This window comes from Giraffa tippelskirchi, chromosome 14 (assembly GCF_054371585.1).
Source record: "Giraffa tippelskirchi isolate mGirTip1 chromosome 14, T2T-mGirTip1v1.2.pri, whole genome shotgun sequence".
In the NCBI taxonomy this organism is placed as follows: Eukaryota; Metazoa; Chordata; class Mammalia; order Artiodactyla; family Giraffidae; genus Giraffa; species Giraffa tippelskirchi.
The window spans coordinates 11,997,501-12,010,665 of record NC_137288.1 but is presented as its reverse complement, the minus strand read 5'-3'; the positions used below and the strand labels follow the sequence as shown (position 1 = coordinate 12,010,665).

At 65.4% G+C, this 13,165-nt stretch overlaps 1 long non-coding RNA gene across 2 annotated transcripts in view; it reads left to right on the top strand.

The window, feature by feature from the left end:
• The first annotated feature begins 7,485 nt into the window (after window positions 1-7,485).
• Window positions 7,486-13,165, top strand: part of LOC145534278 (uncharacterized) — a 28,517-nt gene continuing 22,837 nt past the window's right edge. Inside the window, exon 1 of one of the 2 annotated variants that reach the window (XR_014074401.1) lies at window positions 7,486-8,236. This is a non-coding gene — a long non-coding RNA (uncharacterized LOC145534278). Of the gene's footprint in view, window positions 8,294-13,165 lie in introns of both variants that reach the window. The other variant, XR_014074402.1, reaches the window with a different exon arrangement.

The following is a 13,165-nucleotide window of genomic DNA, read 5'->3' as shown; positions in this document are numbered from 1 at the left end:
TTACTTTTTCCGGGATGCAATATCAGAGCCAGTCCTGAAATTTCCTCCAATTACAATTCTTCTCTCAGAGTCATCAGTCCATTTTGTGTTCTCTTTCATGTTTTACAATATTACTCCTAGGCGTCTCGGCCTAGCTAGGGCGGTTTCACAAGTGACCTCTCAGAACCGCGGCTGAGACCTCCATCCCTCCCCGGGCCCCCCTCGGTGGCTGGGCGCTGGGGTGGTGGGGGGTGGGGAGAGGAGTCGGGGGAGCTGGTCTAGGGGTTGGGGGCGGGTGAGGGCCAGGGGACCGTCCCCGGTGGTCCCGCTGAGACGTGAAGGCAGGTTCTGTCCCGCTGAGAACTTCCTGCCTTCGGGCGTGTGAGAGGAGCAGATTTCTCTCCAATCCAAGGCCATGCATCATTTTTGGCCTGTTCAACAAGGCTAGACAAGCACGTATTTGTGTGTCTATCTTGGCTTGTTTTCTGACGGAGGCCAAAGACCTCTTCAGGCGTGTCCAAAGGATCTGCCAGGGTGGGAGGGTGCAGGTCAATCCATGTGTCAAGAGAGCCAGAGAATCTGTCACAGCTGTGACTCAGGCCTTTTTCAGAAACAGGCCAACTTTGATGATTCCCCTGGACAGGAATCACCGCAGAAGTTTCCTTGAAGGGATCGAGTTGCAGGAGTCGGGGGCGTGGCCCCGCCGCCGCCAGAGGGCTTCCTCAGCCAGGCAAGGCCGGCCGCTGGCCGGGGCTATTGTCTGTGGGCCCCACCCCCACCGCCACCCTCCACCCTCCCCTCCCCCTCCCCCTTCCCCTTCCCCTCCCCCTCCCCCTCCCCCTCCCGCTCCCCCTGCAGGGCCCCTCGTGGGATAGCTTCATTCAAATGCAGAACGCTTTCCAGTCAAGGAAGAGCCTTTGGACTTTGCCTCGATTGAATGGTGATCCGCCCCGACCCCACCCCCATTTCTCCACCTTGAGGCTGCCCCTTCAGCACCGCGCGGAGGAATGGGCCTGGGGGGGGGGGGAGGGAGGCTGAGGGACAAACTCGCCTTGGGTCAGGCCAAAGGAGTCTCCTCCTTTTCGTAACCCAGGAAACCCCGCTAATGCATGTGAGGATCACGGACGTGCGTCGAAGCAGCCATCATCTCTTGACATCTTCCTCCGTGGGAGGCGTTTTTCCTTCCTGCCTGCCTTCAGAGAGACAGAAAAGGAGGGAGGGGCAGAGCGTTCCGCTGGCGCTGGCCGGTTCTTAAGTCACTTGAATCCAAAACACTCCATAGGGCACGGAGGGGTGCGTGCGTGGGGTGGGGTGGGGGCGGCGGCCTACTCCGGACCCCAGGCGTTCCCTCCTCTGACACTTGCCTGGAACCCATGAAAAGCTGAGCTGGTGACTGTGTGTGTGTGTGAATGCGTGCATGTGCGCGTGTCCGTGAGAGAAGGCACGTGTGCGTGAGAGAAAAAGAGAAAAAGGAAGGAGAGAAAGAAAGAGAGAGAGAGAAAGAAAGAGAAGGAAAGAAAGAGAGAGAGAGAGACAGAGAGAGAAAGAAAGAAAGGAAGACAGACAGACAGAGAGGGAGGGAGGGAGGGAGGGGGAGAGAGAGAGAGAGAGAGAAAGAAAGAATGAAAGAAAGAAAGAAAAAGAAAAGAAAATCCAGAATGAAAGGAGGAAGGAACGAGGGAAGGAGGGAGGGACCAAATAGGTTAGTTAGTACGGGCCTCCCTGTCATGGAAAAGAGTCTCTGAGCACAGATCCTCCGTTCAGTGAACCAGTTCTCATATCTCCTCTCAGGAGGCTGTGATGTCGATGGACGGGTTTGGGAAAGCAGGCCTGGGGTGCAAGCAATCAGGTATTTCCTCAGAGGCACTTGTAGGGAAACCAAGGAAACACACAGGTTCATCCCTGGAGCGGATTCGAAACCAGTCGGTGCAGGGGGAGTCAGTCAAGGAGATTTCTAGATGTCAGGGTCGGGTCCTGGAGCGGGTTGCCATGCCCTTCTCCAGGAGACCTTCCTGGCCCGGGGATGGAACCCGGGTCTCCTGCATCGCAGGCAGACTCTTGACCGTGTGAGCCACCAAGGAAGCTCTGTCGGAAATGTTCACCGAGTCCTCTTGTTGTAGCCACGCGTTCTGGGAAACAAACTCACTCAGAAGGACCATGCAGGTAGTGGAGTGCAGTTTCTTACACCAGCGGGCCCAAGGCAGAGTCTTCTCTTAGCCAAGGACCCCAACCAGCATTCGTGAAAATCTTTTATACCTCAGGGGTATGTGTCTGAACCCACCACCCCAAATTCCTTGAGACTTACCTAAACAAAGGAAGGGTAAAGACAATCCCGATAACCCCATCATTCATGTGTTATAAGACGAGATACACAGTGGACATTTATTCACAGGCCTGTGGTCATATCCTGATACACATAATGGAACTGATGGCTTTGTTCTGTGACAGAGATAATTAGCATATTCTTTTAGGCCACGGAGAGTCCAAGTACAAGCCCCAAAGGCTGTTTTATCCGGGTGTGTGTGTGTGTGTGTGTGTGTGTGTGTGTGCGCGCGCGCGCACGCGCGGGCAGGCGCCTGCGTGTGTGTGTGTGCGTGTCCGGTTTTCCATTGGTATGCCCCTTCTATAGACACCGGGCACAAAGTTCAGAGTCCATTGGGAGGGTGACCGTGCGTGTAGCCTCATGTTCGCAGCCTGGCCTAAGATGGAGTCCAGCTCTGTCTGTTTCCTCCTTCACTCTAGCTTCCATCTGCAGAGCTTCAGGCACAGGGCCTTTTGAGTTCTCCGTCAGAAGGGCAAGAGATGGTGGCAAATGTCCCCCCAGAGAGGGTTGTCCCCTCTGACAGAGCTTCCGATATCGGAGGCAACTCAGAAAACTTCAGGATCCAGTCCCACTTTCGGGGGAAGCACCACAGGCAAAGGACCAAACACACGTGGCCCAGGAATCTCCCATCCAGAAGTGGATATCCCCGTTTCACAGAAACATCCTCTGGGCCCCTAAGGAACGTATGGAAATCACTCTCTCGCCAAGGAGAGAAGAATCCTCACTGAGAGTTTCTGAAGTCTGGAAGGACCAGGTAGAGAGAAAAAGAGAAACGATTCTATTCCGCTGACAGGGGCATTATTGTTTGAAGCGACCAAGTGGATGTCCGTCTTTTCCAATTCCCATTTTAAACATTGTGTCCTTTCCGGTCCTTTGTGGTCTCTTTGGATCTGGAAAGCAACAGAGTTAACGGTAAGGTCCTTTTTTTTTTTTTTTTTTTTTTATGATTATGATTATTTTCCCCCCCTGCCTGTCTGCCTGTCCCTCCCCCTCTTCTCTCTGTCTCTCGCGCTTTTCACTCAGGTTAGGGAATTCACAACAACAACAACAAAAGTAGTGAGAAATCTGTATTTCTGCAGGTCAGGAAGCAACAGGTAAGAACTAGACATGGAACACAACAGGCTGGTTCCAAATAGGGTAAGGAGTCCATCAAGGCTCTCTATCATCACCCTGCTTATTTAACTTACATGCCGAGTACAGCATCACGAGACACGCTGGGCTGGATGAAGCACAAGCTGGAATCAAAATGGCTGGGAGAAATAGCAATCCCCTCAGATATGCAGATGACACCACCCTTATGGCAGAAATGAAGTATAGAGTGGGTTTACAAAGTCGTGCTCGTTTCGGGTTTTCAGATTCTTTTCCCTCAGAGGTGAATCCAAAGTAGGAAGCCTACATTTCCTGTGCTGCCTGGTAGGTGCTTGTGGATTGTATGATGTACATGTCGTATGTGTACACGTTCAACCCGACCTCCTAAGTGGACCGTCCTGCCCCTCCCCGCCCCAACGTATTTTCGTCAAGAAGTCAGGCATCCATTTGAGCATCCTACTCCTCAGGTCATCCGATCCCATGGAAGAAGTCAATCCTCCCGTTTTTCCATCGGTCCTCTACACGTCGCCTGATGATGATGGGGGGTGACCGGAAGACTGACAGTTCTGAAGAATTTTGCAAGAGATTCGGTGAAGGCTCCTAGGATTTGCTCAGTGAAGTGGGTGGCGTGTCAACCACTAGGGACCGTGGAAGGTATGCCCCAAGTGGCAAACAGCGTTACCTTCCACAGAGAAAGCTCTACCTAGCATACCAAGGATGCTTGACCACGCACCCGCCCCGCCCCCCCCCAGGTGACAGGCGTGACGGGTCAGACTGTAGAAATCTTCCTGTCAAGGGTGTATTAACAGGCAGAGGCACCTTAGAGGCACCCTGTCCTGTGAAGCTGGAGGTGGGGAGGAAGGGGCAGAGGGACGATGAAGAAGGGAAGGAGAAAGTGAGGGACAGGGACACCACACAGTGTGTGTGGGGGGCGTGTCTGTGCCGTGTGTGGGTTCCACGTGGGTGTGTGCGCCTGTGGGTGCGGGTGTGAGGGGAGGCGGGCAGAGGCAGAGGCAGGGAGACACACAGCCAGGTCAAGGATAACATAATGTGTGTGGGGGGAGGGGCGGGGGTGGGTGGGTGCGTGCGTGCGTGGTGTGTGCGTGGGGGGGGGTGGCGCACAGGACCGTGTGTGAAGGAGGGCAGTGTGTGGGGGGCAAGTGTGTGTGTGGGGGGGTGTCTGTGCTGTGTGCGGGTGCCACGTGGTTGTTAAGCGGGGGGTGGGGGGGAGGGGCGGGCAGAGAGACACACCCGGGCCAAGGACAACGTACTGTGTGGCGGAGCGGGCGGGGGGTGGGTGGGAGTGTGGGTGCGGGGTGTGTGCGTGTGTGCGGTGCCCCATAGGACCGTGGGGGGGGGCAGTGTGTGTGTGGGGGTGTGGGTCTGTGCTGTGTGCAGATCCCACGTAAGTGTGAGTGAGGGGAGGGGCAGAGGTAGAGGCAGAGGGACACAGCCAGGCCAAGGACAACATAGTTTGGGGGAGGGTCGGGGTGGGGGGTGCGAGTGTGCGTGCGGGGTGTGTGCGTGTGTGCGATGGCGCCTAGGACTGTGCGGGGGGGCGGGCAGTGTGTGGGGGGTGGTGTGTCTGTGCTGTGTGCGGGTGCCACGTGGGTGTGTGCGCCTGTGGGTGCGGGTGTGGGGGAGGGGAGCGGGCAGTGACAGCGGCAGAGAGAGACAGCCAGGCCAAGGACAACGTAGTGTGTGGGGGAGCGGGCGGGGGGTGGGAGTGTGGGTGTGGGGTGTGTGCGTGTGTGCGGTGGCCCATAGGACCGTGGGGGGGCAGTGTGTGTGTGGGGGGGTGTCTGTGCTGTGTGCAGGTCCCACGGAGGTGTGAGTGGGGGGAGGGGCAGAGGCAGAGAGACACAGCCAGGCCAAGGACAACATAGTGGGGGGGGGGCGGGGGGGTGGGAGTGTGCGTGCGGGGTGTGTGCGCGTGTGCGATGGCGCATAGGACCGTGTGTGGGGTGTTGCGTGTGTGCGACGGCACATAGGACCGTGTGTGGGGTGTTGTGTCTGTGCTGTGTGGGAATGCCACGGGGGTGTGTCCGGGTGTGTGGGGGGGCGGGCAGTGACAGAGGCAGAGAGAGACAGCCAGGCCAAGGACAACGTAGTGTGTGTGGGCGGGGTCGGGGTGCGGGGTGGGAGTGTGCGTGCAGGGTGTGTGCGGAGGCGCCTAGGACCGTGCGGGGGGGCGGGCAGTGTGTGGGGGGTGGTGTGTCTGTGCTGTGTGCGGGTGCCACGTGGGTGTGTGCGCCTGTGGGTGCGGGTGTGGGGGAGGGGAGCGGGCAGTGACAGCGGCAGAGAGAGACAGCCAGGCCAAGGACAACGTAGTGTGTGGGGGAGGGGGCGGGGGGGAGTGTGGGTGCGGGGTGTGTGCGGTGGCCCATAGGACCGTGGGGGGGGCAGTGTGTGTGTGTGGGGGGGTGTCTGTGCTGTGTGCAGGTCCCACGGAGGGGTGAGTGGGGGGAGGGGCAGAGGCAGAGGCAAAGAGACACAGCCAGGCCAAGGACAACATAGTGTGGGGGGGGCGGGGCGGGGGGTGGGAGTGTGCGTGCGGGGTGTGTGCGTGTGTGCGATGGCACCTAGGACCGTGTGTGTAGGGGGGCAGTGTGGGGGGATATTGTGTCTGTGCTGTGTGCGAATGCCACGGGGGTGTGTGCGCCTGTGGGTGCGGGTGTGGGAGGGGCGGGCAGTGACAGAGGCAGAGAGAGACAGCCAGGCCAAGGACAACGTAGTGTGGGTGGGCGGGTTCGGGGTGCGGGGTGGGGAGTGTGCGTGCGGGGTGTGTGCGTGTGTGCGGAGGCGCCTAGGACCGCGCGGGGGGGGGCAGTGTGTGTGTAGGGGGGGGTGTCTCTGCTGTGTGCGGGTGCCACGTGGGTGTGAGGGGGGCGGCGGGCAGAGAGACACACAGCCAGGCCAAGGACAACATAGTGTGTGGAGGGGGAGGGGCGGGGGTGGGTGGGGGGTGTGTCTGTGCTGTGTGCGGGTGCCACGTGGTTGTTAAGGGGGGGGCGGGCAGAGAGACACACAGCCAGGCCAAGGACAACATAGTGTGTGGGGGAGGGGCGGGGGGGTGAGAAGCAGTGTGGGTGCCGGGTGTGTGCGTGGGTGCGGTGGCCCATAGGACCGTGTGGGGGAGGGCAGTGTGTGTGGGGGGTGTGTGTCTGTGCTGTGTGCAGGTCCCACGTAGTTGTGAGTGGGGGGAGGGGCAGAGGCAGAGGCAGAGGCAGAGAGACACACAGCCAGGCCAAGGACAACATAGTGGGGCGGGGTGGGGGGGGTGGGAGTGTGCGTGCGGGGTGTGTGCCTGTGTGCGGTGGCGCATAGGGCCGTGTGTGTAGGGGGCCAGTGTCGGGGTGGTGGTGTGTCTGTGCGCCACGTGGGTGTGGGGGGGGGCCGGCAGAGAGACAGAGCCAGTCCAAGGACAACGCTGTGTGTGTGTGTGAGTGGGTGTGCAGGGTGTGGCCGGCGTGTGTGCGGGTGCTGCGTAGGGCCGTGCGGGAGTGCGTGCGCTGTGTGTGTACGCGTTGGGGGCGTGGGCAGCGTGTGTAGGTGGTGCGGGCAGAGACAGAAAGACACAGTCAGCAAAGGACAACGTGCACAGATATTCTTCTGAATATTTGCTTGTGTTTTCTGAGCTCATCACCTCCGGGATCAAGCTCACTCCCGTGCAACGGGAGTCTGCCCCCCTCACCTCAGCCACCACCGGCCAGCACTTGTCTTGGGCAGACAAGGGAGTGTTCCGATTTGGCCGGCGCGGGGGGGGGGGGGGTGGGGTGGCGGAGGAGTGGGGTGGGTGCGCAGGGTTTCGTTGTCACGAGGCGAACTTTGACCCTTGTGTTCTGCCCCTGAACCTCACTGGAGAGACTGGACCCGCGTGACCTGTCACGTCTTGGTTTCAACATCCTTGGCGGGAGAACTAAGATTCCCCCATGCGAAGTGATCAGGCCAGAGAGAAGGAAGTCGATTCCCTTGGGATCCAATGCCCGTTTTCTCGAATCCAGTTAAGTTTCGTCAAGATTTCCCACCCAAACCGAAAAGCCGAAGTGGCTACCTATCCCCGCCCCCTTGACCTCTGTCCCAAGGTGCCCCTCCCACACCGCCTCCTTCCACAGCCTCAAGGCATTCAAGAGTTAGCCGGCCCGGGCCGGCTCCATCCGTGGTCGCCCCGCCCCAAGACCCTCTGAAAAAGCGCCCGACAGGCAGGTGGCGCCCGACCCCCAACCAGCTATCCAGTGAGCCAGCCCCAGCATAGGAGCTTAGTGGGCGACCGACGGGGACTCGTTGCCAGACGGAGCCCATCCTAGTTCGCGTTTCTCCGCTCAGTCAACGGCGCAGACAGGAGAACGGGATCCGCCCACACTTCTCGAGAACGTCCCTGGGCGAGGGATGACGGACGCACGGACGGACGGGACGGGAAGGATTCTTGACTCCCCACCCACGGAGCAGCGGAATGCACTCCCATCCGAGGGGGATCGCAGGCCCACGTCAGACGGTGTGAGCACACGCCCCAGAACAACAACTCGCCAGCATCCCCGTCCGTGTCCCCGTCACCATCTTTGGGCACGCCAGGAGAAAGCCCTTTTGTGACCCGGACGACGGCTCTTTCGGCAAAAGCAACGTTGAGCAACGGCACAAATGAAGAGACTTGGATTTGAAACGACGCGTTCATATAGCAGCGCCTCAAAAGCAAAAGCACGCACTCGTCCCTCACATAACCGCAACCAACAAACCCGACGCACCTGAAAAAGAAAAAGCAAACGGAAGAGAACGGGTCGATCTGGCGGCTCGGTCGCCGAGACCAGATCAACCCCGGAAGGCAGGGCGAGCCGAGAGCCCACTCGGGTGAGGTCGAGCGGGATCAACACGGCAGCTCGGCGGCAGAGGTCGCGAGTGGGAGAGGTCCGTCCGGGTGCTCGACCCGCGGGCGCTGGCCGCTCTGCGGCCCAGTGAGGGAAGGAGGGGGGGAGGGGCGGAGACCCTGACAACTGGGCGACGCGCGCGCGCTGGCGGCTCGGCTGGCGAGGTCGCGAGTGGGAGAGGCCCGGCCGGCAGGTGGACCCGCGGGCACCGACAGCTCGGCGGCAGAGTGAGGAAAGTGGGGGGAGGGGCAGACAGCCTGACAACCGGGCGACGGGCGCGCGCTGGCGGCTCGGCGGGCGAGGTCGCGAGTGGGAGAGGCCCGGCCGACAGCTGGACCCGCGGGCACCGCCAGCTCGGCGGCAGAGTGAGGGAAGGAGGGAGGAGGGGCGGAGTCCCTGCCAGGCGGGCGACGCGCGCGCGCCGGCGGCTGGGCGCCATAGGTCGCGAGTGCGAGAGGCCCGGCCGACAGGTGGACACGCGGGCACCGCCAGCTCGGCGGCAGAGTGAGGGAAGGGGGGGGAGGGGCAGACACCCTGACAACCGGGCGACGGGCGCGTGCTGGCGGCTCGGCGGGCGAGGTCGCGAGTGGGAGAGGCCCGGCCGACAGCTGGACCCGCGGGCACCGCCAGCTCGGCGGCAGAGTGAGGGAAGGAGGGAGGAGGGGCGGAGTCCCTGCCAGGCGGGCGACGCGCGCGCGCTGGCGGCTCGGCGGCAGAGGTCGCGAGTGCGAGAGGCCCGGCCGACAGGTGGACACGCGGGCACCGCCAGCTCGGCGGCAGAGTGAGGGAAGGAGGGAGGAGGGGCGGAGTCCCTGCCAGGCGGGCGACGCGCGCGCGCTGGCGGCTCGGCGGCAGAGGTCGCGAGTGCGAGAGGCCCGGCCGACAGGTGGACACGCGGGCACCGCCAGCTCGGCGGCAGAGTGAGGGAAGGGGGGGAGGGGCAGACAGCCTGACAACCGGGCGACGGGCGCGCGCTGGCGCCTCGGCTGGCGAGGTCGCGAGTGGGAGAGGCCCTGCCCGCAGGTGGACACGCGGGCACCCGCAGCTCGTCGAGAGTTAGGGAAGGGGGGAAGTTAGGGAAGGGGGGGAGGGGATAGAACCCCGTCGGGCTCGTCGACCCGCGGCTCCTGGCGGCTCTGCGGCCGAGTTAGGGGAGGAGTGGGGGAGGGGCAGACAGCCTGACAGCCGGGCGACGGGCGCGCGCTGGCGGCTCGGCGGGCGAGGTCGCGATTGGGAGAGGCCCCGCCCGCAGGTGGACACGCCGGCACCCGCAGCTCGTCGAGAGTTAGGGAAGGGGGGGAGTTAGGGAAGGGGGGGAGGGGATAGAACCCCTTCGGACTCGTCGACCCGCGGCTCCTGGCGGCTCTGCGGCCGAGTTAGGGGAGGAGGGGGGGAGGGGCAGACAGCCTGACAGCCGGGCGACGGGCGCGCGCTGCCGGCTCGGCGGGCGAGGTCGCGAGTGGGAGAGGCCCTGCCCGCAGGTGGACCCGCGGGCACCCGCAGCTCGTCGACAGGGTTAGGGAAGGGGGGGAGGGGATAGAGCCCCGTCGGGCTCGTCGACCCGCGGCTCCTGGCGGCTCTGCGGCCGAGTTAGGGAAGGGGGGGAGGGGCAGACTCCCTGCCAGGCGGGCGACGCGCGCGCGCTGGCGGCTGGGCGCCATAGGTCGCGAGTGCGAGAGGCCCGGCCGACAGGTGGATACGCGGGCACCGCCAGCTCGGCGGCAGAGTGAGGGAAGGGGGGGAGGGGCAGACACCCTGACAACCGGGCGACGGGCGCGTGCTGGCGGCTCGGCGGGCGAGGTCGCCAGTGGGAGAGGCCCGGCCGACAGCTGGACCCGCGGGCACCGCCAGCTCGGCGACAGAGTGAGGGAAGGAGGGAGGAGGGGCGGAGTCCCTGCCAGGCGGGCGACGCGCGCGCGCTGGCGGCTCGGCGGCAGAGGTCGCGAGTGCGAGAGGCCCGGCCGACAGGTGGACACGCGGGCACCGCCAGCTCGGCGCAGAGTGAGGAAAGGGGGGAGGAGGGGCAGACACCCTGACAGCCGGGAGACGGGCTCGCGCTGGCGGCTCGGCGGGCGAGGTCGCGAGTGGGAGAGGCCCTGCCGGCAGGTGGACACGCGGGCACCCGCAGTTCGTCGACAGGGTGAGGGAAGGGGGGGAGGGGATAGAGCCCCGTCGGGCTCGTCGACCCGCGGCTCCTGGCGGCTCTGCGGCCGAGTTAGGGGAGGAGTGGGGGAGGGGCAGACAGCCTGACAGCCGGGCGACGGGCGCGCGCTGCCGTCTCGGCGGGCGAGGTCGCGAGTGGGAGGGGCCCTGCCCGCAGGTGGACCCGCGGGCACCCGCAGCTCGTCGTCAGGGTTAGGGAAGGGGGGGAGTTAGGGAAGGGGGGGAGGGGCTAGAACCCCGTCGCGCTGGTCGACCCGCGGCTCCTGGCGGCTCTGCGGCCGAGTTAGGGGAGGAGTGGGGGAGGGGCAGACAGCCTGACAGCCGGGCGACGGGCGCGCGCTGCCGTCTCCGCGGGCGAGGTCGCGAGTGGGAGGGGCCCTGCCCGCAGGTGGACCCGCGGGCACCCGCAGCTCGTCGTCAGGGTTAGGGAAGGGGGGGAGTTAGGGAAGGGGGGGAGGGGCTAGAACCCCGTCGCGCTGGTCGACCCGCGGCTCCTGGCGGCTCTGCGGCCGAGTTAGGGGAGGAGTGGGGGAGGGGCAGACAGCCTGACAGCCGGGCGACGGGCGCGCGCTGCTGTCTCGGCGGCAGAGGTCGCGAGTGCGAGAGGCCCGGCCGACAGGTGGACCCTCGGGCACCCGCAGCTCGTCGACAGGGTTAGGGAAGGGGGGGAGTTAGGGAAGGGGGGGAGGGGCTAGAACCCCGTCGGGCTCGTCGACCCGCGGCTCCTGGCGGCTCTGCGGCCGAGTTAGGGAAGGGGGGGGAGGGGCAGACTCCCTGCCAGGCGGGCGACGCGCGCGCGCCGGCGGCTGGGCGCCATAGTTCGCGAGTGCGAGAGGCCCGGCCGACAGGTGGACACGCGGGCACCGCCAGCTCGGCGGCAGAGTGAGGGAAGGGGGGGAGGGGCAGACACCCTGACAACCGGGCGACGGGCGCGTGCTGGCGGCTCGGCGGGCGAGGTCGCGAGTGGGAGAGGCCCGGCCGACAGCTGGACCCGCGGGCACCGCCAGCTCGGCGGCAGAGTGAGGGAAGGAGAGAGGAGGGGCGGAGTCCCTGCCAGGCGGGCGACGCGCGCGCGCTGGCGGCTGGGCGCCATAGGTCGCGAGTGCGAGAGGCCCGGCCGACAGGTGGACACGCGGGCACCGCCAGCTCGGCGGCAGAGTGAGGGAAGGAGGGAGGAGGGGCGGAGTCCCTGCCAGGCGGGCGACGCGCGCGCGCTGGCGGCTCGGCGGCAGAGGTCGCGAGTGCGAGAGGCCCGGCCGACAGGTGGACACGCGGGCACCGCCAGCTCGGCGGCAGAGTGAGGGAAGGGGGGGAGGGGCAGACAGCCTGACAACCGGGCGACGGGCGCGCGCTGGCGCCTCGGCTGGCGAGGTCGCGAGTGGGAGAGGCCCTGCCCGCAGGTGGACACGCGGGCACCCGCAGCTCGTCGAGAGTTAGGGAAGGGGGGGGAGTTAGGGAAGGGGGGGAGGGGATAGAACCCCGTCGGGCTCGTCGACCCGCGGCTCCTGGCGGCTCTGCGGCCGAGTTAGGGGAGGAGGGGGGGAGGGGCAGACAGCCTGACAGCCGGGCGACGGGCGCGCGCTGCCGTCTCGGCGGGCGAGGTCGCGAGTGGGAGGGGCCCTGCCCGCAGGTGGACCCGCGGGCACCCGCAGCTCGTCGACAGGGTTAGGGAAGGGGGGGAGTTAGGGAAGGGGGGGAGGGGCTAGAACCCCGTCGGGCTCGTCGACCCGCGGCTCCAAGCGGCTCTGCGGCCGAGTTAGGGGAGGAGGGGGGGAGGGGCAGACAGCCTGACAGCCGGGCGACGGGCGCGCGCTGCCGGCTCGGCGGGCGAGGTCGCGAGTGGGAGAGGCCCTGCCCGCAGGTGGACCCGCGGGCACCCGCAGCTCGTCGACAGGGTTAGGGAAGGGGGGGAGGGGATAGAGCCCCGTCGGGCTCGTCGACCCGCGGCTCCTGGCGGCTCTGCGGCCGAGTTAGGGAAGGGGGGGGAGGGGCAGACTCCCTGCCAGGCGGGCGACGCGCGCGCGCCGGCGGCTGGGCGCCAAAGTTCGCGAGTGCGAGAGGCCCGGCCGACAGGTGGACACGCGGGCACCGCCAGCTCGGCGGCAGAGTGAGGGAAGGGGGGGAGGGGCAGACACCCTGACAACCGGGCGACGGGCGCGTGCTGGCGGCTCGGCGGGCGAGGTCGCGAGTGGGAGAGGCCCTGCCGACAGCTGGACCCGCGGGCACCGCCAGCTCGGCGACAGAGTGAGGGAAGGAGGGAGGAGGGGCGGAGTCCCTGCCAGGCGGGCGACGCGCGCGCGCTGGCGGCTCGGCGGCAGAGGTCGCGAGTGCGAGAGGCCCGGCCGACAGGTGGACACGCGGGCACCGCCAGCTCGGCGCAGAGTGAGGAAAGGGGGGAGGAGGGGCAGACACCCTGACAGCCGGGAGACGGGCTCGCGCTGGCGGCTCGGCGGGCGAGGTCGCGAGTGGGAGAGGCCCTGCCGGCAGGTGGACACGCGGGCACCCGCAGCTCGTCGTCAGGGTTAGGGAAGGGGGGGAGTTAGGGAAGGGGGGGAGGGGCTAGAACCCCGTCGCGCTGGTCGACCCGCGGCTCCTGGCGGCTCTGCGGCCGAGTTAGGGGAGGAGTGGGGGAGGGGCAGACAGCCTGACAGCCGGGCGACGGGCGCGCGCTGCTGTCTCGGCGGCAGAGGTCGCGAGTGCGAGAGGCCCGGCCGACAGGTGGACCCTCGGGCACCCGCAGCTCGTCGAC